This window comes from Dermochelys coriacea, chromosome 4 (assembly GCF_009764565.3).
Source record: "Dermochelys coriacea isolate rDerCor1 chromosome 4, rDerCor1.pri.v4, whole genome shotgun sequence".
NCBI classification, from domain to species: Eukaryota; Metazoa; Chordata; order Testudines; family Dermochelyidae; genus Dermochelys; species Dermochelys coriacea.
This window is the reverse complement of record NC_050071.1, coordinates 80,260,265-80,286,141: the sequence shown is the minus strand read 5'-3', so window position 1 is coordinate 80,286,141 and position 25,877 is coordinate 80,260,265. Positions and strand designations below refer to the sequence as shown.

Sequence of the window (25,877 nt, the reverse complement as noted above, 5' to 3'; positions counted from 1 at the left end):
ATCTCAGAATGTGTGTAAATACTATCCTGGAGACAGGCTGCAATTTAGAGTGCTCCGTGACAGACAAGTAGCTCGTAGAGCTCTGTCATTTAATCCCAGTGATTTCTTTGGTGGACATGGAAAGAAAGGTTTTTATACTATCCTGTCATGGAAGGACTACAGACTCTGTCAACACTGTATAACTTTATATACAAAAGTAATATTGTGCATAGGTATTTCAATCAGCATGGAAAAATCCAGCAAGGCAGGCTTTTAGATCTGTGTAATTGACCCAAACTAGCTATGTGAAATACAGAGAAACCTTTAATGGAAAATATATGGGGACAATATCTTGTTTGTAAGTCAGCTTTTTTGTTTCTGTATTTTAAGTGTAAAATGGAGCTCTCTAGTTTTACAATCCCACTTTATAGTTTCAATCTCAAGTTATCTAATGGTGCATGTTTGATAGCAGTAGAGTATGCCAGAGCAATGGTCATGCTTATTTGCCCAATATACACAAATCCTGTCAAAACTCTTAAGGATCTGATTTGCTAAGAATTGCATTATGTTCATTTAAGAGCAGATACATTTTATGGTTGGAATACAATTTAAGTGCCTGCATATTTAATGTGTGCTTCACAATCACAATCAAACTGAAAAGTCTATGTTGTATACCATCCATATTAAGATGTTTCAAGAAGTTACCTGCAGAATATCTCCACTCTGTAAGCATGCAGAATAGTTTCTGAAATGCCTACATGTGGATCTACACAGATGCTATTTAGCAAACTACAATGAACAAAAGTCATCTGTAGTGTAACTCCTTTGAAATTGGCCTATTGTGTTGTATTTTTTTATTTGAAAATTATGTTTCAAGATACACAACTCAGATGCCACATGCTATTTATAATGTTATAATATACTACTTCAGTGCCCTTGAAGAAATGTATTATGTCAACTCTTGCAACCATCTCAAGGGTTTCTGAGCAGTATTGTTAGTTCATTACACTCACATCCTGTATCAAATATCTATTTATATAATACACTGTTTCTAAAATGCATCTGATACTGGTGTAGGAAATTCAAACAAGGATACGTCAGTGAACGGTTGTAAGTGATAAACCAGAACAACAAAAACTCCTTAAAAAAAACTTTGCAATGATTTATAAAGGAAGCTGCTCTAGGCTATTTTATCCCTCAGCATACCCAGATTCCTTCCTTGTCCCCATGCCCAAACAACCCTCAGGTTCCAGCCTCTGCCAGTACTCACCAGATTCCAGGTTTTTTCATCCAGTATTGCCAAACCCAGCCATTCAAAAATCATGAGTCAGACCCAAAAAACCATGAGATTGGCCTAAAAATAATGAGATTCTTATAAAAGATTAAGTCATGATTTTTTAGTCCACCTTCTGACTTTTTATCACCCTCTGCGTGCTCCCAGTGTATGACCAGCACAGTACTGCCTACTCTTGCATATTTATTGAATGGAAAAGGATTTTGGCTCTTGCTGCAGGAGCTTTCACAATAATGCAATTATGGAGCAGGGCCTGCAGCCATCACTCCCTATGTCTTGCCCTCACAGGCCATGGCAGTCACCTGTTCCCATAACTGCCAAAGTTTGTGTAAAGCTCCATGCAGGACATTTTACACAAGTGTAAAAAAGTCCCCTAAATGCTACTGTTTGTGGGAGGACAACATGAGAAACATTAAAGACTCGCTGACTGATTAGGAACATCTCACATGGAGCTGCACAAAAAACTTTTCCCCAAAAGTCAGTGAATGCCCCATACCTTTTGCTGCCCTACTTTTGTCTCATATCCTGCTGCTCTCCTGCAGGAAGCCCTTGCTCAGGATTGGGGGGAATATGGAGGAAGATGATAGAATCTTAACTCTTCCTTGCTCCTGGCCAGAAGCAGCAGCAGTTTCCAGAGCAGGAAGGAAAACCCTGGCGAAATGAGAAGGAGGTGTGATGGAAGCAGAGCAATCAGGGCAGCACCACTCTAAGCAGCTGCCTGTGGAGGCAATGTGCAGCCATAGCAGAGGCGGTGTGTTGAAGTGGCTCCCCAAAACAGGCTCAGGGCAGGGGGAAGAGGTGAGGGATGGAGGGCTGAGCCAGGGCAATGGGGTGAGGTGGGAAGGGACAGAGAAGCTTACCTTTACCCTCTCCCCCACCCCAAAAAACCCCAAACCAAAAATAGGGGAGGAGGAATTACCTTTCATCCTCATTCCCAGCGTGGGAAGACATCATCCCTCCCATGCCCTTGATATCTAAGGGCGAGAAGGGTAGAAGGCCTTTGATAGAGAGAGCCCCAGGGAATGCCTTTTCACAATGTCAGGGGGTTTCCTCTGCCCCTATATGGGCTACTCCAGAGGGGATCCCCAGCCTGCTAAGGTGGGGCTTTCCCAGATCTGATTTTCAGAAGGCTGGATCTAGAATTCAGGAGGTTATGGGTGGGAGCTGGCAATGCCTGGCTAGTCAGAGGGGAGTGGCACCTCATTGCATTGGGGGGACAGTGACTCTCCTTGATAACCACTCAAAGGAGGAGGATGGAAGGCACAGGGGAGCCAGTTGCCCTGAAAAGCCTGCCGAGGGGTGAGGTATGAAGATATCAGGCTGCTCAAGCAAACTCCCAGGATGAGGGGGATGGGGAAAGAGAGGGTCAGTTTAGAAGATGGGATGGTGGGGAATTGGTGGGATGGGGGTGGGGTACAGAAGGTCTAGGAGGTTAGGGGAGAAAATGCAGGGATCACAGAGGGTTCAGGGTAGCAGGTACCTGCCAGGGAGTCCATAGTGGGGAGCAAAGGGGCCTGGTAGCATGTAACCGTGCACGTCTAGTTAATGCAGGGAATGGAGAGGAGGGAAAGGATCAGGGAAACAGGAGCTCTAGGGATCTGGGAGTAGGGTGGGATGGGGTAAGGGATGCCTGTAGCAGATGCCTCCTGGGGCCAGGAAGCAATGAGGGCTGAGACAGCGGGAAGGAAAGGGTCAGGGAAGCAAGTACTTGCTGGAGCCAGGGAGTGAATGAGTAGGTTGCTGCTGGGAACAGGAAAGGGAGAACTGGGTAGAGCTGCTGGAGTGGGAGGAAGGTGAGCACAGCCACCTGGTTCCAAATCACAGGACAAGAGCTCTTGATCCTGCAGCAGGGGGTCAAAACTGCATGACTTGACAACACTGTTCAACTTTCACAGTCCCCTCCCTTTTGGCTTCCCCAGGCTACCTGCAAAGTCACACTCCCCACCATTCCACAACCCTCTCCTCACTTGCTTTTGATAGGCTCCTGCTTCCCTTTTGGTCAGGGACATCCTGAGTGGGAAAATTGGTTCTTTCTCTTTCTCACTCCTGGGAAATTTTACACATGGGCCTGTGTAATATTTGGCAGCTATGAAATGGAAAGGGCCCAACTTTGAATTCTATAGCAATGCACTGACTGCAGAGAGTTTTCCGAGTGACAAAATGGTAAAATGGTAAACATTTTGCTGAAAAATACTGATTGTTCCTTGTAAACAAAAACACAGGCTGTGTATATCAATGGGCTGCTCCTACATTAATGATGACGTTGGTGACAATTACAGAACTTTATGTAAGGGGACTGTTGCCCCCTTACTAACATTCAGTGGGAGTGTTTTAGTTGCTAGCTCCCAGTACTAAAAAGGAGGCAGGGTCAATGGGGAATCAGGACCCTGAGACTGACAGCCCCCAGGTACAATGGGGAGAGGCCAATGCTCCAGGTCAGCCTGAATGACAGGGCGAGCAGGCTAATCAGGGACTCTGGAGGCCAGGGAGGTCCTGTCCTCTGTGTGAGCTCGAATTGCCTGGGTCAGACAGAGTGGGGCCGAGCTAAGGAGAAAGCAGGGACCCAAGCTGAGCTGGGGAGCAGAGCTGTGCCAGATCCAGAAAGAGCAGACCCTGTCCTGGGAGCAGAGCTGCAGCCCCAAAGCCAGAGGCACAGCCCAGAGAGAGCAGACTTGCCCTGGGAGCAGAGCTGCAGCAACCAGAGCCAGAGGGGCCAGAAAAGCAGCCCACGAAGCGGGTCAGTGCTGGGAGCAGAGTCACAGAAGCAGCCTGCAGAGCAGACCTGTCCTGGGAGCAGAGCTGTCGCAACCAGAGGCAGAGGAGCAGCAGCAGCAGCAGTGCTGAGACAGAGTGATGGAGCTGGGGCTGGAGCAGTCCAGAGCTGGGTGCAGTGAGCAGCTGTGGAGAGCAAGGGGGACCCTGGGCAGTGGGCCCAGCACAGGGAGACACCTCAGCCAAGAGGCTCTGCAGGCCAGGCTTGGATCGTAACCGCGACAGGGGGCGACAGTGGGAAGAAGGGTCCTACCACTTAGAGCCTGAGAGCATGTGGCCACCACCAGAGCAAGTGTCCAACCCACAGCATCCCTGCAGCACAGCCAGGGCCTGAGAAGAAGGCCTGGGACTTACAAGGAACAGACTGTGAACTGTCCTGACATTCCAGAGACACTGTTTGTGATGTTCCCTGCCACAGAGCGGGTTGATGTGTTTTCTTTAACCTTTCCCATTTCTCCTTATTCTTTTTAAAATTAATTGTTGATTAAATAACTTGCATTTGCTTTAAATTGTGTGTAATGGTCAGTGGGTCAGAGAAGTGCCCAGTGCAGAGAGAGTACCCCAAGTGGGGACACCCTAGCACCCTGTCCTAGGTGACCACAGCAGGGTTGGGGGTCGACCCCCCCAGGAATCCTGGGCCCAGCCTTGTTGGGGTTACAAGGACTCTGCCAGACAGGAGAGTGGAAGAGGAGTCCTCAAGGGCAGGGAAGCCACTGGGTGAAGGAAGTGGGAGCGAGGACTCAGATCCTTTCGCTAGCCCACTTCACCGGGGTAGTGCAGAAGCCAGGAAAGTTCCCCACAAGAGCGGGACTATTCCCCTGCTTACATTTATAAGCCATGTTTAGCCTGGAGGCTGCATTTGGTCTCACCTGTCTTTAACTGAAGTAATTATGAAAAATACAGTAAAGAAAGTGTGGAGAACTTGCTTATAAGATTTATTCCAAAAAGCTTCAGTGGGGCTGCAGGCAACACCTGTAGCTGCTGAGGCTTGTTCACTGGAATACAACTACATTCTGGGTAAACCTCAGGCTATAATCACCACCTTCAGTCACATCACTAACGCACCAGGATAGCAAAATCTGGACGACAAGTAAAATAGGATTCATGGGAATCAGACGTGCACGTGTGCGCACACACACACACACACACACAATTTTTCCTCAGGCCTGGACCTCAAATTCTTTTACTTGGCCTCATATCAAGATGAAAGATCGTTCTTACCTTCTAAACTACTGTGTTTCATCATAGCAAGAACTGAAATTATTCCATTCTTTGCCTTTCATTAATGTGGTGAAAAAAATTTCATTGATTTTTACTTCTAATATGAATTTTTATCTTAAAAATGTAGAGGGGAAAAGCAACTATCAAGAAGATTTTAGAACAAATTGATAGTTTAGGTATATAGTTTATTTAATTGAATATGAACATCCTCTGTTTCTTTTATAAGTCATTTGTCTCTTTCCATAGTTTTGCTTCAAATAACACACAAAGATATTTATGAGTAAACAAATATGCACCAGCATATTAAAAAAAATGCATCTGAACATTTACAAAGTATATTTTTGACGTGACTGGCTTGAGACAACATATAGAAATACATTTGAGAAATTAGACAGAAACTATAAAACCAATCCCAAACTCATAATTTGAGCACTGCTCTCACCAAAGTCAAGTGGGAGTTCTGCCTGAGTCAGGACTGCACAACTGGACCCAGTATCCTGATACAAAGCCCACTGAAATCAACCAGAGGACCACTAATGACTTCAATAGGTTTTGGATTGGGGCCAGTGTGAGTAAATGTCATTTCCACACACTGTGAAAACTGGTGAAAAATTGTATGCTCTCTGATGCAGACTGGATAACAAGGAAGGTGTCATTTTACAGGTATTTTTCAACTATAATTTCACTTCTAACTAAAAGTAGTACACATTGATTTGAGTCCCTCCATTCGTAGATTCTAAGGCCAGACTCGGGACTATTGTGATCCCCTAGTCTGACCTCCTGTATAACACAAGCCACAGAACTTCCCCAAAATAATTCCTAGTGCATACCTTTTTGAAAAACCATCCAATCTTGATTTAAAAATGGTCAGTGATGGAGAATCCACCAGGATCCTTGGTAAATTGTTCCAATGGTTAATTATTCTCACTGTTAAAAACTTACACCTTATATTCAAAATTACCTATTCATATTAAAAGGGTGATGTCAAGAACATTAATTATAGCTATTTTTGAGATTACCAAACTGCCAGCTAATAATTTGGACAATTGTAAACATAGTTGTCTACTGATCTTCAGCACAGACCACTAATATAGCTCAGTATTCATGGGAGCTAGTTCCTGTGATGAGTTAAAAGAGCTTCTTTAAATTTTTAAAACAATCAGTGACATACATAAAGTGGCAAGAGTTACACAGTGGACAATGTAACTTCTCACACTGTGCCAGAATCAATGCTATCCTTACAAATTGAAAGCTTATCTTTGTGGGTAAAAGTAACACCTATAAAAGTGAGGGACTGATGACACTGGTTAGAACTGCACATCATGCATGTGGAAGATGTGCAAGTTTCTGTGCGCAATTCAATCCAGACCCCTCAATCCTGATTTGTCCCACACTTTCACATTTCAGTTCTAAGCCTCTGCTGAGCTTTGACAAACAGTGCAGTGGTTCTGTGATGTGAACATACGTCCATTAGAGAGAGAGCCCAAACTCCTGTGACCTTTCTTGAAAAGGGTATTTTGTAGCTTGCGTAACTCTAGACTATTTATTATGCTCTTTCTACAGCTTCAGCTTTTTTGTGTGCATGAAATTCCACACCTTAACCTTAAATTATTCTCTCCCTCTGGTGATGGTCTCTGAGGGTCAGGCTTTAATCTCCTTCAGGGTTCATTCTTCCTCTAAATACTCATCATCCATTGCATTATATAAAGAGACTTCCCAACAGTAGTTTTTACAATAAAAGATGAAATGTTCAGCAGCTGAACATTTAAGGCTCTAGTGTCAGTACCTGGAATGCCTCCTGTTGACAATGATGGTTATCACTGGGGGCAATTGAAATGTGTTCATTCTGAACTGTCTTCAGAAATCAGCCTTATCTGATTGTTCTTTCAGATCAAAAGAAATAGGAAGACAAAGTAAGCTGTGCATATTCTTTCACTCTGCACTTTGTTGTTAAAAGGAGTAGGAATCCCACTAGGACCCCTAAACCACTTTTAGATATTACTAATCTTTGCTATGGATTTCTATTTTTTCCATTTACTGCCAGCTGACTGATTAGGTTTTGATATTTTAATGGCATAGAGAAGCACTGTTTGGAAAACATAACAAAATGTAGATAGACAAAAGAATATTTATTGCTGAAAGGGAAATGGCATGTAATTCTCAACATTTAAAGATGAGATTAGACCATTTATCCAAGTGTAATATGAACACTTGCCAGGTCTCAAAAATCACTCTTTGAACTCCTAGATTTAGACATAGTTACCTTATATTTTAGATATTTCTGGAAGCCAGGTTGACATTGCTGCTTAGACCAAGTTCAGTTTCAATTACTAAATACATAACGACCTCTGTCTGCCATGCAGAGGGTAGATGAGAAGAATACCAGCCTATGCCTCTTTTACCAGCAGAGCAAGCACTGTTGCTGACAAATAATCTTCCCAAGATACAGAATATGGCAAAGTGCCTGCCAATTCAACAGCAAGGAAAATAACAGAGTGCTTGGCATTCTCCTTAAAATGTGTTTCTTGTTGGGCACAGGAAGTCACTTTACATTAAATTGGGATGTGACATACTGTAACATGTCAAAGGCTTTGCTAAAAAACAAATTGGAATTGAGCTGCATATAGTACATCTCAAGTCTTCCATTCAGTTTCACATACTAAGAAAGTCACACATGCAGAACTTATAAAATTCTACTGATGGTGAGGTTTTTGGAGCCTGTCCCAAAACTCAGTGTGATCTTAGAGGGGAATCCCTCAAAATATAAAAACAACATTTACCCTTGAGCTCCTTAAATGACATCTGAACAAATGAACAATTTGCTCCAGTAAAATTCCATACTATTGTAATAAAGCAATTCTTACAACATGTGTTTTGGTATATTTTAATAGTCTTTGACACTGGCATTAATCAGTGAATTAGATTTTCAACTCACATCCTGAATTTGCTCTCTTCCTCCAAAATGTGGTACTTTTTTGCTGCTAGACAATTTCTGGATAATGAAGTCTAGACATACCTAGCCCTTTATTTTCCATCTGTCTCTGTCTGTTTTATTGTTCAGTGTCATTCTAATGACCCTTCTCTTGATTTCTCTTTTTCTATTAAAAGGCAATCAGACCTATGAATGACCACCTTGCCTAACACCTTTAAACTTTGTGCTCACCAAGGCCAGGAGTGCTTAGTCTAGCAGTAAAGCTACAATGGTTCTTGTGAGCAATATAATTTGTACGCTAGCCCCTAGCATGCTGAGTCACTGCACTGGCTCTTATGGGTAGATGTTTGATATTGGAGCAAAGAACATGGACGACAATTCAATATGACACCAGGCTGCCATCAAGCACAAAGTAAAGAATGGCTGAAAATGTCCCCCACTGTCTCTTTTCATTAGATGGGAAATGGACTCTTCAAACCTGTTCCAAACCACACTAGGGTAGGTCTTTAGGTCAAAGTCTGATATAGGAGGGGAAGAACTGTTCCAGCCTTTATTTTGCACACTCCACCCTTCCTAGAAAGAGCTGTTATACTTAGTACAAATCTACTGTAACTTGACACTTGAATAAAAAAGCTTTCATCATTGTACATGAAGTGTGAGGATATTAAGCTATTTCAACAAAAAGACAGAATGCTAAAAATATTGTTAAGTTCTCACTGAAAACTATGAGAACTATCAGCTCTAGGCTCTCTTGATTTCCATGCCGCCTGACTTATCTTCCCCAGGCTAGTCAGGTCTGATGGATATATGAACACAAATAGGAAATCACAACGTAAAATATATCACAAATTGGTCTTAAAAATGAGTACAAAGAGCCCTTAATTGACCACATCAGAAAAAGGTTTTCAACCTCTTGTATGGAAATAATATGCTACTCTTAGAGATAATGGCATGCATTATGAGACCATCCTTGAGCTGTTGAAGAATAATTGGAACAGTTTTACAACAGATATGCTGCAACATACAGGCAGCATTGTCTAAAGCATCACTTGGGCTACTTTTAGGTAGGGAGGTTGTTACTGTGCTGAAAAAATGAGACTGGCTTTCATGATTTATTTATTTAGTTAGTTTTTTTAACAATGGTTAAGTGCTTTTTTTGGCATTGAATTATGTATGGTATGCGGAAAAAAGAAATGAAAAGATTTTTTTTTGAAGCCTGAAAAACCCAGTCATTTACACCCAACATGCCTTTCAATCACAGTCAACTTTTACAGTTAAGTTATAGCTGCAATATCTTGCAAACCTCAACTTCTATTCCCTTGAAAGCATTTCCCCAAATGCTGATTGTAGTATATTCCCCTACATTTAATTCAAACTTTACAGTTTAGCTGTGAGAGTAACTTTCTTTGATCACATGGAACCAAATTCTATTACCTTCACTGAACAAAATTTCCACCAACGATAAATGGATTTGGAATGCAGAACTACAGTAAGTTGCATCAGTCAATAAAGGGACTCAAGATGCCATTACTGAAGCCATAGTCTGGACATTATACTATATACTATATATAACTATATACAACTACTATATGCCACAAGGGGCCACAACAATGGTTCCCGTAACCCACCCAGCAATATTGTTAATCTATCCAACTATACTCTTAGCCCAGCGGAAGAATCTGTCCTATCTCGGGGCCTCTCCTTTTGCCCCTCCACCCCCACGAACATGATACAGTTCTGTGGTGACCTAGAATCCTATTTTCGACGTCTCAGACTCAAGGAATATTTCCAACACACCTCTGACCAACATATTAACCCACAGAGACCTTCCTGCCAACACTACAAAAAGAAGGATTCTAGGTGGACTCCTCCTGAAGGTCGAAACAGCAGCCTGGATTTCTACATAGACTGCTTCCGCCGACGTGCACGAGCTGAAATTGTGGAAAAGCAGCATCGCTTACCCCATAACCTCAGCCATGCAGAACACAGTGCCATCCACAGCCTCAGAAACAACTCTGACATCATAATCAAAAAGGCTGACAAAGGAGGTGCTGTCGTCATCATGAATAGGTCAGAGTATGAACAAGAGGCTACTAGGCAGCTCTCCAACACCACTTTCTACAAGCCATTACCCTCTGATCCCACTGAGAGTTACCAAAAGAAACTACAGCATTTGCTCAAGAAACTCCCTGAAAAAGCACAAGAACAAATCCGCACAGACACACCCCTGGAGCCAGGACCTGGGGTATTCTATCTGCTACCCAAGATCCATAAACCTGGAAATCCTGGACGCCCCATCATCTCAGGCATTGGCACCCTGACAGCAGGATTGTCTGGCTATGTAGACTCCCTCCTCAGGCCCTTCGTTACCAGCACTCCCAGCTATCTTCGAGACACCACCGATTTCCTGAGGAAACTACAGTCCATTGGTGATCTTCCTAAAAACACCATCCTAGCCACTATGGATGTAGAAGCCCTCTACACCAACATTCCACACAAAGATGGACTACAAGCCGTCAGGAACAGTATCCCCGATACTGTCACGGCTAACCTGGTGGCAGAACTTTGTGACTTTGTCCTGACCCATAACTATTTCACATTTGGTGACAATGTATACCTTCAAATCAGCGGCACTGCGATGGGTACCCGCATGGCCCCACAGTATGCCAACATTTTTATGGCTGACTTAGAACAACGCTTCCTCAGCTCTCGTTCCCTAATGCCCCTACTCTACTTGCGCTACATTGATGACATCTTCATCATCTGGACCCATGGAAAAGAAGCTCTTGAGGAATTCCACCATGATTTCAACAATTTCCATCCCACCATCAACCTCAGCCTGGACCAGTCCACACAAGAGATCCACTTCCTGGACACTACGGTGCTAATAAGCGATGGTCACATAAACACCACCCTATATCGGAAACCTACTGACCGCTATTCCTACCTACATGCCTCTAGCTTTCATCCAGATCATACCACTCGATCCATTGTCTACAGCCAAGCGCTACGATATAACCGCATTTGCTCCAACCCCTCAGACAGAGACAAACACCTACAAGATCTCTATCATGCATTCCTACAACTACAGTACCCACCTGCTGAAGTGAAGAAACAGATTGACAGAGCCAGAAGAGTACCCAGAAGTCACCTACTACAGGACAGGCCCAACAAAGAAAACAACAGAACGCCACTAGCCATCACCTTCAGCCCCCAACTAAAACCCCTCCAACGCATCATCAAGGATCTACAACCTATCCTGAAGGACGAGCCATCGCTCTCTCAGATCTTGGGAGACAGACCAGTCCTTGCTTACAGACAGCCCCCCAATCTGAAGCAAATACTCACCAGCAACCACACACCACACAACAGAACCACTAACCCAGGAACCTATCCTTGCAACAAAGCCCGTTGCCAACTCTGTCCACATATCTATTCAGGGGATACCATCATAGGGCCTAATCACATCAGCCACACCATCAGAGGCTCGTTCACCTGTGCATCTACCAATGTGATATATGCCATCATGTGCCAGCAATGCCCCTCTGCCATGTACATTGGCCAAACTGGACAGTCTCTATGTAAAAGAATGAATGGACACAAATCAGATGTCAAGAATTATAACATTCAAAAACCAGTTGGAGAACACTTCAATCTCTCTGGTCACTCGATCACAGACCTAAGAGTGGCTATACTTCAACAAAAAAGCTTCAAAAACAGACTCCAAGGAGAGACTGCTGAATTGGAATTAATTTGCAAACTGGATACAATTAACTTAGGCTTGAATAGAGACTGGGAATGGATGAGTCATTACACAAAGTAAAACTATTTCCCCATGGTATTTCTCCCTCCCACCCCACCCCCCACTGTTCCTCTGATATTCTTGTTAACTGCTGGAATTAGCCTACCTGCTTGTCACCATGAAAGGTTTTCCTCCTTCCCCCCCCTGCTGTTGGTGATGGCTTATCTTAAGTGATCACTCTCCTTACAGTGTGTATGATAAACCCATTGTTTCATGTTCTCTGTGTGTGTGTATATAAATCTCTCCTCTGTTTTTTCCACCAAATGCATCCGATGAAGTGAGCTGTAGCTCACGAAAGCTTATGCTCTAATAAATTTGTTAGTCTCTAAGGTGCCACAAGTACTCCTTTTCTTTTTGCGAATACAGACTAACACGGCTGCTACTCTGAAGTCTGGACATTGTAGCTCCCCAGCCTTGTTCTCTTTTCCACAACCATACCTCCTACATCATGGGACGAAAGGAGTGAGTGGCAGCAGTTACTCAGCAGACTTTATCCCACCTAGCAATGCCCCCCTCTACAGGGAAATCCCCACCCTACACTTATCTAAAAGTCAATTCCTGCCTCCATTACCCACTTGTTAAATTTTCAAACAAGCACCTTTCGTGCTTTCTCCCATGCTTCCCCTCACGCTTGGGGGAGCTCCCTATAAGCATCTGCAAAGCCATTTCATTGTTCTCCTTTAAATCCCTCCTTAAAACTTTCCTTTTCCGAGATGCCTACAAAAACAATTGACAATGGTTAGACTCCTGGTGTGCTTAACCGCCTAATCACACTGACCAATAATGTCTCACTTTTCCTTGTACTTCCTTGTCTGTATCCAGCTGTTATTTCTATTCTTAGACTAAATTCTTTGGAGCAGGGACTGTCTTTTGGTTCTCTGTTAGAGTTCCTAGGTGCTACAATAACACAAATAACAAATAATCCCCAGATTACTGATTGATAGTTTTCCAGTTGCTTTTGCACTGCAGAACTAGGGGTTAAGATCTGGCCCACCATCTCTCAGGTTTCTCACTCCTGTAGTGTATGTAGCTCAAGAAATATCTCAAAGGAAAAGAGCACCAATAACTACAGAGATGGACTTAAAAACAAAAGCAAATGATAATAACGAATTTTTCATCTTTGAAATATGCCAAGGCATTAAAATACTTCCCAGAACATGTCAAACCTAGTCACCTGATGATCTGTAGACCCTCATCCCCACAGAAATAGAATCCTCAGTATGTGATTGGCTGGAGCTTAACACAGGGTCTCTCACTGGTGCCTCCTGCTGCAAAGCCAGAATGCATCAGCAGGTGGCTGGAGCTTAAAGCAGGGTCTCCAACGGACACTTTCTGTTAGGAGCCTAAGAATGGTTGGCAAGTAGGCAGAGCTCGATGCAGGATCTTGTGCAGGGATAAGGAGCGAGGTCTGTACTTTCGAGTCACAGCAAGGAACAAAGTACCAGCAATGCATTTGTTAACGTAGTGCTAGATATGGAACCATCTAATAACTGAACATTGACCAAATTTGTAACATATGACAGACAGACAAATATGTAGAGAAATTGTAATTTTTGTACAAGGATGTTGAAAGTGGCTGCACAGTAATAAGATTCATATTGGAATGCAGGGTTCAGCAACTGCTCAATGAAGCAGAGAACCTTAGGTTGCAGCTAAGAGTAGAGGTTGCTTTCTGTGGTGTTATATATATATGTAAAGAGGGAAGAAAATGATTAAGTAGTTGAATACAATTCCTTCTTCCATCAATGAGAAGAATGATATTAGAAGTAGACAGATTTGAGAGCAGGAAGAGTTTCCACTGAAATTTTAGATATCTGATCCACACATAAATATCCAGGAAGGATGGATATCCTGAAACCACTGTTGAAAAAAGGTGGGAGTGATACAGAGGAGTCACAGAAACATTTTAAACAGAGGTCGTTGGTATATATGACTGGAATAAATCCATACACAATGAGCAGTGCCACGAAAGGGGCCTTGTAGCTCATGCAGATGTCCTAGAGATTTTCAAGAGCTTCCTACCCTTATACAGCAGTTTGAAGTTTATAGTGTGCCCATGAAGAATGAAACCTACAACAATTTTCTTTTACACCTAAAATTGCAAGACCCAGAAGACTTATAGTTTTGGATTCCTTGAAAGACTTGGTGATTAGAAGAGGCTGGCAGTGGGTTACAGTGTGGGTAGGAGATGTGAACAACCTGCTGAGACATTGTGAGGTAAGCTTAGAAAAGACCATACAAATCTGATAAGGCAGTGGTTCAGGCAAAATTGAAATTGAAGGCCTTAAGTGAATAGGAGAGTCAAGAAACTCTGCATGAGGTTGACATAACAGGATGTCAAAAATATGACTATACCATAAAATTCACTCCAGGAAGTTGTTTACTTGTACATGACACTTTGTCCACTACCTGAGATGAGACCCATTATAGTGCACAGTGTGTTCAAGAGAGCACAACTCCTCACAGGGAAAAGTGAAAGGAAGGGTTCAAAAACTATTACAGATGGTCTAAATGCCTGTGTGGAATGGAACATACAGTAAGAAATCCAGTGACTGGTGTGGTATGGAGGCACTGTGCACTGATTTCATTCGGCAGCTGCTATTGGTGGGGAAAGACTGATCTACCACACTAAATGCCAATGGCATGCCAACTGCATATATGGTGAATGTGGGTATTGAAATCAGTATGGTACTTGCATGTCTATGCAACAACCCGACAAAGACTTCCACTATAGAAGGAAGGAAATGTCATGAAAGCATGCAATGGACAATCAATTTCTACAGTGGTAAGATGCTGCCTCACTCTAACAAACACATATTATAGTTATTATAGGTAAAATAATATTTCTATTCCTGGTATTGTTAGCATGTATAAGCAGTTTACTACAAAACAAGCCTAGCCTCTCAGAGATTATCTGCTGTTACTGAGATCCACTTGGCACAGTAGCAAGGAGGGGCAGTTAGGGAGCTTGTTATAGCACCGCAATTCTCCCTGTGGTCCCACCACAGAGAACTGCAGCCTGGAGATCTGCTCTAGCCTATGCCAGGTGGCAACAGTCCCCAAGGAACCATCCACTAGCTGAGGTCAACTGGGGCACAGCACATTTCAGCCATGTTTCCTCTCTGTCTCCTACATCCCTGCAATCCCAACATGTCTTCTCTGCCAAGGTTGTTGGAGAAGGTGATGTAGCAGTAGATATGCTACCTGCACAACTGTCAGGGAATCATTCATGCAAAGGGAATTCCCAGCTGAGGAAATAGGACCAGATTCAAATTCCTTTGAGCCGCCAGAATAATGCAAAGAGGGTGGAATGGAGAAGAGAATCTGATCCCATAACTTTAGTGGAGCAACATACGTATGTGTTTAGAGGCTTGAAAAGTTTTGCATATCTTAAATAATCTTAAAGAAAGATGCACAGGCTGCCATACATGCAGCCTGTATAGTTCCTTTGGCTCTGAAGGGCAGATTACAGTAAGCACCAGCTAGGATTCAAAGTCTCTTACTGAATTTTCAGAAATATCACTGCACCATAAAATTCATTCCAGGAAGTTGTTTACTTGTACATGACATTTTGTCCACTGTCTGAGATGAAACATAGTCAGCCTCCAGAAGTGGAATTCAACATTGATAAGTACTTAGGTGCTCTGTTATGATGCACATGGGAACAGTTGCAAATTTCTGCAGAAGATGACGAGATACTCTAAACTGTAAGTTCTGGATGGGAAAATCAATTCACAGCTAAGCAATAGTTACATTACAGATATAAGCTCTTCCTGTTGGATATGTTCTTAAAAGTAAGCATATTGTGATCCCATTAAAGCTCAAAAAATTATACTTCATGAAGTGCACATTGAAATGGAAAACTCAAAAAGAGAGCACAAAGAATAATGCATTGGCTAGACATGAACAAAGGTATTTGTGACATAAATTCATCATAAATTGGTGGTAATTGCTTGAGCAACACAGTTGCATATGCCACCCATACCTAAAGAACAGCTATTAAGTACAGACACCGCAAATGAAGTATTCAACATGATTAGGTAAAATTTTCACTCTACAGAGAAGATAATATTTGGTTGTCATTGATGGATATTCAAGCTAACTGCAAGTATCTCAACTAGAGGAGGCCACTTCAAAATAGATCATCTTAAAACCAGAAACTATTTTTGCCAGATTTGGGTGTCTGAAAATAGGGAAGAATGACAATGGACCTCAATTTGCTATTACAAAGTTTTAGATCTTCACACAGAGGTCTCTGGATTTGAGCATATTACTTACAGTCCAAAACACCCACAAATTAATGGACTGACAGAATGTGGTGTTACAATTGTTTAAAGAGACTACACACACACATACACAATGGAAATCCCTATCATCTGTAAACGAATTTATAGATTTTTGTGGCCACCCTAGCCTACACAGATATACTGTGACCTGCTTAGAATTCCAACAACACAGACCTATCTGAAGAAAAACCACAGGGCTTGTTAGGTAATGAAATGACGGACATACTAAAGAAACAATAGGAAGGAGTTGCACCTTCAGGATCGCTAGCTGATTGGTCTGTTGCAACGCCAAAAAAAGCACATAGTGTTATAATAGTTAAAAAACCCTGAAAGTCATTTGAAATTGAGTGTTTGTGAAACTAGATGTGTTCATATTAGAGATAAAAGAGAATAGTTTAAAATTAATTCTTGTATAAAAAACTAAAGATGGGTTATGGCTGTTATTTTTGCATCAGGACGTGAGATGTCAAAAGTTCACTTTCTATACCAGAATACAGGGTGACTTTACTACGTGAAGTAAGAACAAAATGATTTAACTGTTGAATGCAAGTACTCTTTGCATAAATTAGAACAACATATTTGGAAAGCAAAATATTCAAGCTTCCTTTCTCATGCACAGAGATCTCGAGGAATTGGTAAAATTAGCTCTTGGAGAGAACTGACAGGTACATTTTAACCTTAATTTGGCTTTTTGCATGAAAATCACAGAATCATCAAAATTACATATAGTCAGGGCCGGCCCACAACATTTTGGCACCTGAGGTGGGGAGCTCAAATGACGCCCCCATGCCCCCTCGCTTGGGCTGAAACTTTGAAAGGTCTCTTGTGCCCTCCTTCCGCCAGCACAGCACTCCACCATCTCTGTGCATCTAGAGCAGAGAGAATACATATGCACCAGCAGCAGACACAATTTTCCTACACTCTGGGTCCTAGTGGTGGCTCCCCGCACAGTCTGGCACCTGAGGCGTTCGCCTCATTGTAAGGCCAGCCCTGCATATAGAAAAGACTCGTTAAATTATTCTATTAATTGAGCCCTATTACTGCTGCCATCATATGCCCTATGTTATTTCTTGTTGCTGACAAGAATTTTAGTGCACAGGGTACATATAAATTAGCAGTAGCTGTAGTGGTGGTAACAGGAACTTGTGAAGTCCAACTGGTAGAGTGGCAAGCTTACAGCAGCCTGGTAAGAAGAGAAAATGTCATGTTGTCACATGTTGTAGATACATGTTAGTTCTATTTTTGTTCCCAATCCTAAACCATACAAAGGGAAATGCCTATGTTGTTGGGTAACAATATACCCAACCAACATAAAGTACAGATGCTATGAAAAATTATTTCAGTGTCTCTCTCACAGGACCACTAAAAACATTCAAGTTTATACATTAGCTATTAAAGTCTAAATGCAGTGTAAGAGAGAGCATCTTTCAAACATTTGATGAGAAGAGTTTGAAAAGTGGATATTTATCAGATAAGAGAAAGTTGACATGCTTTACTATAGTGGTAGCTGCAGAAAGCTGTTTTTCTGAGGTAAAAAACAGAGATGCTAGAAAAATGCTAGAAAAAAATGAAGGAATATAATCAACAATGTACTTCATTTAACCAGAATATGGCTTTTGCACTGCATATTGAGTTATATTTTTATAGCAGAAAGCCAACACAATCGATTACCATTTCAGCACAGCGTGCTTGAAATTAGATACACAAACTCCTATTAGCAATACTAAGAGTTGTGTACCTAATTCCCTGCATACTGCACTGACAATTTATCTAAAAATACAAATCTAGTTTAACTCCATAAGTTTCTTTTTGCACATTAACTTTCCCAAAGTGCATAAGGTATATGATGCACAATTGATTGAAAATTTACAAAAGGGGCTGGTATCATAGAATAATTCTATTTAAAATACCGATTATCGGGTATACAAATTTATTATGGGTTTTTCTACTGGCTCTCTTTTCCCTATGCTGTTTAAATACAAGGATAAATTTACTCCACTGATTTTCTAAGAAAGGCTACAGATGAAATCTACAATTGTAAATCATTAAAACCTACTTTATCTTAACCAGGGTAAGTCTTAAGCTTTACTGCATTCTGAATACAAAACAATAAAGGAGTCTTACACCACATGCAGGATGTGTACACAACCCATCCATTCCTTCCAGAGCTTTATTTCAGTTTTGATTAATTACTCAGGGTGGGTTTTTTTAAGGCCTATGTTATCACTTTTCTCTTAGGCCCCCATGGGGAAAAATAAAAGTCAGTGCCTGAGAAGAATATTAAAGAAACCCCAAGCAATCAGTGGTGCTGTGTGCAACATTTAAACCCCAATTATCTTATTTTGCAACTCTCTCTTATCTTCACAGTTCCATGAGCTAGACACCCCTAGCTCTTCTCACATATACTGGATCTATGTCAGATTCAAGGGGAAAATTGTGTTGTTCAGGACCTGCTTCATACATTTAAATTAAATCTCACAACAGGAGAACGGGATAAGTGTGTAACAAAATGTCTATTATTATGGTGACAGAGTGAGGCACCTTTTAAAGCATTTTCCTGTTTTGTTTTGGTTTGTTTTGGTTGTCCCCCCTCATAAAAAAGAATTTGTGGTCCATGAATGATCAGAACCAAAATAAATTATGGTCAAGTAACTGAACTTTTCTGATGTGTAAATTGAATCATTCCCACAGGCTGGTGTTTCATAATTAAAAAGATCCTTTTCACTGTGGGAAATTTTACTGAATTTTGTATTAAAAGAAGAAACAAACCATCAATCAGGAGGGGGTAGGGAAACTCAAAGAGCTCAACACATTAAACTTGAAGAGTGCAGTTGAATTCTGAATGATTTGCTCCAGGAGACTGTAGATCTTTAAGGCAGACGACTGTACAAACATTAATGAGCAGAATGCTTATCAGATATTCTGTTCTAAAATCTCTTGTAGTTCCCTAGTAGAACACAATTTCCATTTGGTGGAAAAGCCCCAGAATATGGTTTTAAACAAACCCTTTTTTCAAGGTTCACAAGCTTTAAATTACTAGACGTTGGCTACCATTGAGAAAACTCACTGAGCTATAACCAGAGAAAAAAATAACCAGGTACAATTCAATTCACTATGGTTGCCATGTAAGTGCTCCTCAGGAGGATCAAGACGTGCTGGGATTAAGATTGCTGCCTAACACAAATTCTTCCAGGTGAACATAGACATTTAACATATCATACTTATAACTCAGGTGCTTTTAACTGAGTTTATTAAAGTTTATGGCTACTGCTAAAAGTTCCAAAATATTAAGCAAGAATATGTACCATTAAAAAGCAAATATTTACCATGGTATAGCATGAATACCTCACTGTGGCTTATATTCAGAACACAAGATAAAGATAATGATAACTAAAATCAATACTGAAATACGATAATTTACTTGTTAATGATGTCTTTTTTCAAGGTCAGTAAATATGGGGTCGGGGATAGGAAATAGAATGAGAAAAAAGGAAGAGTGAAGAAAAAAAGAGATGAGCTGGATCCTCAGCTTGTGTAAACAGGCATAGGTCCATTTAAGTTAGAGCTATGCTGATATACACCAACTCTGGACTTGACCCAATATCGTTAATATAACAATTTAAGGACATAATCATTGATCCAGCAGCAGAGATTACTGGTAATGGATTAGAAAGTAGGGTACAGAGACAAAGTACAGATTGGTCTTTTGTGATTATCAGTTAGACATTTAATCACTTCACTGCAATTTATGAGTCCCAGTACAACCAGAGACCCTGGGATGTTTTGACTTACATTTTCTTCTTTCTTCACTCAGGAGCTCTTTGTTTTCTGAGTTTACTACAACGGTTTTACTCCAGCAGGTCACAAACAATCCAGAAATCTGTAATCAAATGGATCACAAGCATGAATTTATCAAGGAGAAACTTTTTAAAAATATTCTCTGTATAATTATCCTTAATTACAAAATACAGTAATAATTTTCAATTCTATTGATGGGTAGAAATATTAATGTTGATCTTGTTCTGGGTCATCATTGTTGTCTTCTGTTTAACAGTAATGCATGTGTGCTTCATTGGATCTCAGATATTATTTAAAAAGTAAATTGAAATGTAGATTATCTGCTGTAAATATTTATTATGGATATTGCTAGAGTAATGTTACAGCATTGGAAAAGGTAATTTTACTTGATTGTACCTAGAATTTCTTTGGTGAAAGTTTTCCATCAAGAAATTCTAGGCCATCAAAAACCAAAACTTTTTGTGGAAATGCATCAGATTCATTGAAACTTTTGTCAGGTCCAGGATGGAATTTCCCAGAGTAGCCTAGTGATTAGGGCAGTGTTTTCAAAAAGGTGGGTTATGACCAGGTTGTAGATGGGTCACAGGTCTGGTGCTGAGGGCAAGCCCTGGGGAGCGAGGAGAGGTTCTAGAAAAGGAGGCTGCAGCACACTGTGGGGGAGGACAAAGATGACAGTGTTGGATTATGACTTCATTCCCACCCCAAATTTAGACCCTGGGAAGATTGTTAAAAAATAAACAAGCAAACAAACAAAAGACAAAATGAAGTTGGTGGGTTGCCTAGTAAAAAGTTAGGGAGCCAATGGATTAAGGCAGATGCCTGAGATGTGGGAAATGTAGTTCAAGTTTCTTTTCTGCCTGATTTGAAGCAGGGACTTGAATCTGTGTCTCCCATATCCACTAACCACTGGGTTATTGACTATTCTGAGATAGTCTCTCTTCCTCACCCTCAAATTTCAAAAGGCTTTGGTTTCATATCAGAACAAAATCAGATGTCCAAACCTCAATTTAAAACAACAACAACAGAATTCTTGTTTTCTGGCCAGCCTATTATACCAACAGTAAGAATTACTTTTTGGGATTCAATATTTGTTTTTTTTCTCATTTATTTCCATATTTTATCTTGTCAGCTCACAAGTAAAATGTTATTTCCTAACTGTCACTGGCAAAACTCACCCTGTGATCTGAAAGTCTAGCTGCATTCTTTCTGGCATTAACTTTGTCAATAATAATGATTTTTCAGTTGTAACTTAACAATTCTATTAATGTGTGAACTAGAAAACATTCTAACTCACTCTCCCATAGCCCTGTAAAACCAATAGAGTCAACAATAGTAAGCAACAAAAACAAACAAAAAGACAATGCTTAATTTCATAAGTAAGTAGAATACATATAGAGAGCAGATTTATTGAGCAATAAGCCATTTTCACATTGTCACTTTCTTGAACAATCATTATGAACTGTTCAGAAATTAATTGTAATGTAACTTTCTACATTTAACATTCAGCAACTCTTGGGGTACAGTCAGTCACAAAAATGGAGAATTAGTAATTAAAAGGTGGTGTGCAGAATCAAGTGCTATAATGCTAGCTTCTGAAAATACCACTTCATACTTATCATACTCTCTTTAACATTCTAAACATGTTCAATTTTGGTACTCTCATTGGGAAAGAGGGAGGGGGAAGATTTTCATGCCATACATTTGAATTTTGCAATTATTTTTGCTTTTAGAACTTCTCTCCAAACATTAGTCTATACAGTCTACAGTCCACTCAGTTATTTCTGTGAACCTGTCAGAAATACTGAACTCTTTATCAACAAAAAAAGGATGCCGATGGAATGAAAAAGAAAAGAGTCAAATGTAACACAATATCTTTTCACCACAAGGTGTTTTCTTTTCAATGTATTTTCAACATCATACCATAAAAATGCATTATGAAGGACAATTTGCCCAATATTTTCTTTTTAAAGGAAACAGGCGAAATCTAAACCCCCACCACCACCAAAAGCAGCTTTTATAGGAAACCTTTAAAAAAAGAGGCAAAGAGTCCTGTGGCACCTTATAGACTAACAGATGTATTGGAGCATAAGTATTCGTGGGTGAATACATGCATCCAACAAAGTGGGTATTTACCCACGGAAGCTTATGTTCCAATACGTCTGTTAGTCTATAAGGTGCCACAGGACACTTTGCCGCTTTTACAGATCCAGACTAACACGGCTACCCCTCTGATACTTTAAAAAAAGAGTTATCCCTTGGGTAGATGGACCAGAATATGAAAAGAAATGGTAAAATCATAATCTGAAAAATAGTCAAAGACCATTCGTAGTATGTTCTCCACACTTTAGAAGGGTTTCAGGGGTGATGATCTCAGTTTATGGAGGCAGAGACTATGGATATTACATTAGCTACCAATACTGAATGGCAAAATGTTCTGAAAAAATGGCTCAGCAATAGTTTGTGTAGCCAACTCATACCTGAATCATAGGAAGAGACAATGTTATAAGAGATGATAAACAAAAAACAGGATAATGGAAGCCCAGACAATAATCCCAGTCATGAATGACCTAACATCTTGAGACAGTGCACATGTCTTGTCACACACCTTTAATTGGGGAAATAGATAGAAAACCTTCCTGGGATCACAGCTGTGAAAAAAATAAAATTATACACACCAAATGCAAAATAGATAAATAGTATTTATGTTCTGTTCCAAATAAGTCACTAAACACTACAAAAAATGGAATGGAAATGGCAATATGGAGACAAAGCTCTGAAAAAAACTTGGAGAATCACAGAATCAATGTAAACCGTTTTACTATTTGATGGCCAGACACTCAAATCATTGAGTTATACCAGCTGATGATCTGTCTCTGAAAGTCCACTGTTAAGAAAGTTAAGAATCTATCATTAACTTAATTTGGATTCTATGTTTGGGTGTTCTTTTAACTTGCTTGTTTTCATCTTTTTGTTAACGGATTTAATGTTCATTTAACAAATTGCTGATATCAAGTTTATTTGTTTTTGCTGTGGAAACAAGGTGTGAAAGTTCCTACAGAGCTACTTCATGCTCTTCTGGGTCACTAATATTACTGAATTCCACTGTTCAACACTAGAGAGTCATAAGAGAATGTGTGCCTATATATATATATATATATATATATATATATACACACAAACAGAATTTATGGATGTGTATTTTTTCCTATTTCTTGTAAACAAAAATTAAATTTAAAAATATTAAACAATCAAGGTTAGTTACTAGTAACTACATTTCTTTGAAATCAGTCTCTTTACATTCACACTTGTGGGATGAAAGTGCTTGCACCACAAGCTTTTGGAATCTACTACTTCAGGAATTCTGAACCTACAACTGAAAAAAGAAAAGGAGTACTTGTGGCACCTTAGAGACTAACAAATTTATTAGAGCATAAGCTTTCGTGAGCTACAGTTCACTTCATCGGATGTATTTGGTGGAAAAAACAGAGGAGAGATTTATATACACACACAGAGAACATGAAACAATGGGTTTATCATACACACTGTAAGGAGAAAAGGAGTACTTGTGGCACCTTAGAGACTAACAAATTTATTAGAGCATAAGCTTTCGTGAGCTACAGCTCACTTCATCGGATGCATTTGGTGGAAAAAAAAGTTTTTTCCACCAAAGGCATCCGATGAAGTGAGCTGTAGCTCACGAAAGCTTATGCTCTAATAATTTTCCACCAAAGGCATCCGATGAAGTGAGCTGTAGCTCACGAAAGCTTATGCTCTAATAAATTTGTTAGTCTCTAAGGTGCCACAAGTACTCCTTTTCTTTTTGCGAATACAGACTAACACAGCTGCTACTCTGAAAACTGTAAGGAGAGTGATCACTTAAGATAAGCCATCACCAGCAGCAGGGGGGGAAAAAGGAGGAAAATCTTTCATGGTGACAAGCAAGGTAGGCTAATTCCAGCAGTTAACAAGAATATCAGAGGAACGGTGGGGGGTGGGGTGGGAGGGAGAATACCATGGGGAAATAGTTTTACTTTGTGTAATGACTCATCCATTCCCAGTCTCTATTCAAGCCTAAGTTAACTCTATCCAGTTTGCAAATTAATTCCAATTCAGCAGTCTCTCCTTGGAGTCTGTTTTTGAAGCTTTTTTGTTGAAGGATAGCCACTCTTAGGTCTGTAATCGAGTGACCAGAGAGATTGAAGTGTTCTCCAACTGGTTTTTGAGTGTTATAATTCTTGACGTCTGATTTGTGTCCATTCATTCTTTTACGTAGAGACTGTCCAGTTTGGCCAATGTACATGGCAGAGGGGCATTGCTGGCACATGATGGCATATATCATATTGGTAGATGCGCAGGTGAACGAGCCTCTGATAGTGTGGCTGATGTGATTAGGCCCTATGATGGTATCCCCTGAATAGATATGTGGACAGAGTTGGCAACGGGCTTTGTTGCAAGGATAGGTTCCTGGGTTAGTGGTTCTGTTGTGTGGTGTGTGGTTGCTGGTGAGTATTGCTTCAGATTGGGGGGCTGTCTGTAAGCAAGGACTGGCCTGTCTCCCAAGATCTGTGAGAGTGATGGGTCGTCCTTCAGGATAGGTTGTAGATCCTTGATGATGCGTTGGAGAGGTTTTAGTTGGGGGCTGAAGGTGATGGCTAGTGGCATTCTGTTATTTTCTTTGTTGGGCCTGTCCTGTAGTAGGTGACTTCTGGGTACTCTTCTGGCTCTGTCAATCTGTTTCTTCACTTCAGCAGGTGGGTATTGTAGTTGTAGGAATGCATGATAGAGATCTTGTAGGTGTTTGTCTCTGTCTGAGGGGTTGGAGCAAATGCGGTTATATCGTAGAGCTTGGCTGTAGACAATGGATCGAGTGGTATGATCTGGATGAAAGCTAGAGGCATGTAGGTAGGAATAGCAGTCAGTAGGTTTCCGATATAGGGTGGTGTTTATGTGACCATCGCTTATTAGCACCGTAGTGTCCAGGAAGTGGATCTCTTGTGTGGACTGGTCCAGGCTGAGGTTGATGGTGGGATGGAAATTGTTGAAATCATGGTGGAATTCCTCAAGAGCTTCTTTTCCATGGGTCCAGATGATGAAGATGTCATCCATGTAGCGCAAGTAGAGTGGGGGCATTAGGGGACGAGAGCTGAGGAAGCGTTGTTCTAAGTCAGCCATAAAAATGTTGGCATACTGTGGGGCCATGCGGGTACCCATCGCAGTGCCGCTGATTTGAAGGTATACATTGTCACCAAATGTGAAATAGTTATGGGTGAGGACAAAGTCACAAAGTTCAGCCACCAGGTTAGCCGTGACCGTATCGGGGATACTGTTCCTGACGGCTTGTAGACACTCTCCTTACAGTGTGTATGATAAACCCAGTGTTTCATGTTCTCTGTGTGTGTATATAAATCTCTCCTCTGTTTTTTCCACCAAATGCATCCGATGAAGTGAGCTGTAGCTCACGAAAGCTTATGCTCTAATAAATTTGTTAGTCTCTAAGGTGCCACAAGTACTCCTTTTCTTTTTGCGAATACAGACTAACACGGCTGCTACTCTACAACTGAAAAGAAGCTGAGCAGGCAAGCAAGGAATATGAATGTGCAGAGGCTCATCTCAAAAACTCCAGTTACTTGTAAGCAACCTTCTGTTTCTTCAAGTAGTCTCTGTACATTGCCAACTATGGGAGTTTAGTAAGCAGTTATTTTTATTTTTGAAAAGGAAGGTGGAATGAAGATTTCTAGGTGAAAATGAAGGTGCAGAATTGCCAAAAATCAGCATCAACTCTGTATGCCAGGT

The 25,877-nt window shown here is 40.9% G+C and overlaps 1 protein-coding gene across 1 annotated transcript in view; it reads right to left on the bottom strand.

Annotated features, from left to right (window-relative positions):
* The window catches only part of TENM3 (teneurin transmembrane protein 3), a 2,178,135-nt gene that overhangs the window by 688,359 nt on the left and 1,463,899 nt on the right, over window positions 1–25,877 (bottom strand). The window contains exon 11 of the mRNA XM_043513542.1: window positions 20,079–20,166. The gene's annotated coding sequence lies outside the window, so the exon portion shown is untranslated. The remainder of the gene's footprint in view (window positions 1–20,078; window positions 20,167–25,877) is intronic.